Source organism: Penaeus monodon, chromosome 28 (assembly GCF_015228065.2).
Source record: "Penaeus monodon isolate SGIC_2016 chromosome 28, NSTDA_Pmon_1, whole genome shotgun sequence".
NCBI lineage: Eukaryota > Metazoa > Arthropoda > Malacostraca > Decapoda > Penaeidae > Penaeus > Penaeus monodon.
In genome coordinates, this window is record NC_051413.1 from 34,348,533 (window position 1) to 34,349,034 (window position 502).

Sequence of the window (502 nt, forward strand, 5' to 3'; positions counted from 1 at the left end):
TGCACTATAATCCATATGAGTATGCATAATGTAGAGTCCAAACTAAGCCTATGATACAAGGTAGGTGGTGTTGGTTAGCATCCGGCAGCCATACTACAGTTCGACCAGGCCTACCAACTTTTGAAATTCCTTGATTTTGTTTATACTTGGTTATTTGCATACAATCGGCTGATCAGAACACATGCTACAAAACTTAGGCTGAATACCTTTTTTACTTATCAGTCAATTGGTTGATAAGTACATTATCAAAACCATGTTTTTTGTCAAATGTTGCCAGCCCCCCAAAAGTCATGTGACCTAGCAATGCATGCAGTCAAATAAACCTTTTAGAATACCACTGCCGGGGAAGGGTACTTCTCCAAGTGTTCTGCAAGACTAAGGAGGGGAGGTCCAGGGGAGCACAGGACACCTCAACTGGGCAGTATTTGCAAATCTAGGCTAGGTTACTTATAATATTACTTTTGACCAACAGTCAGTTGAACTTACGGCTATAATTTAGGAA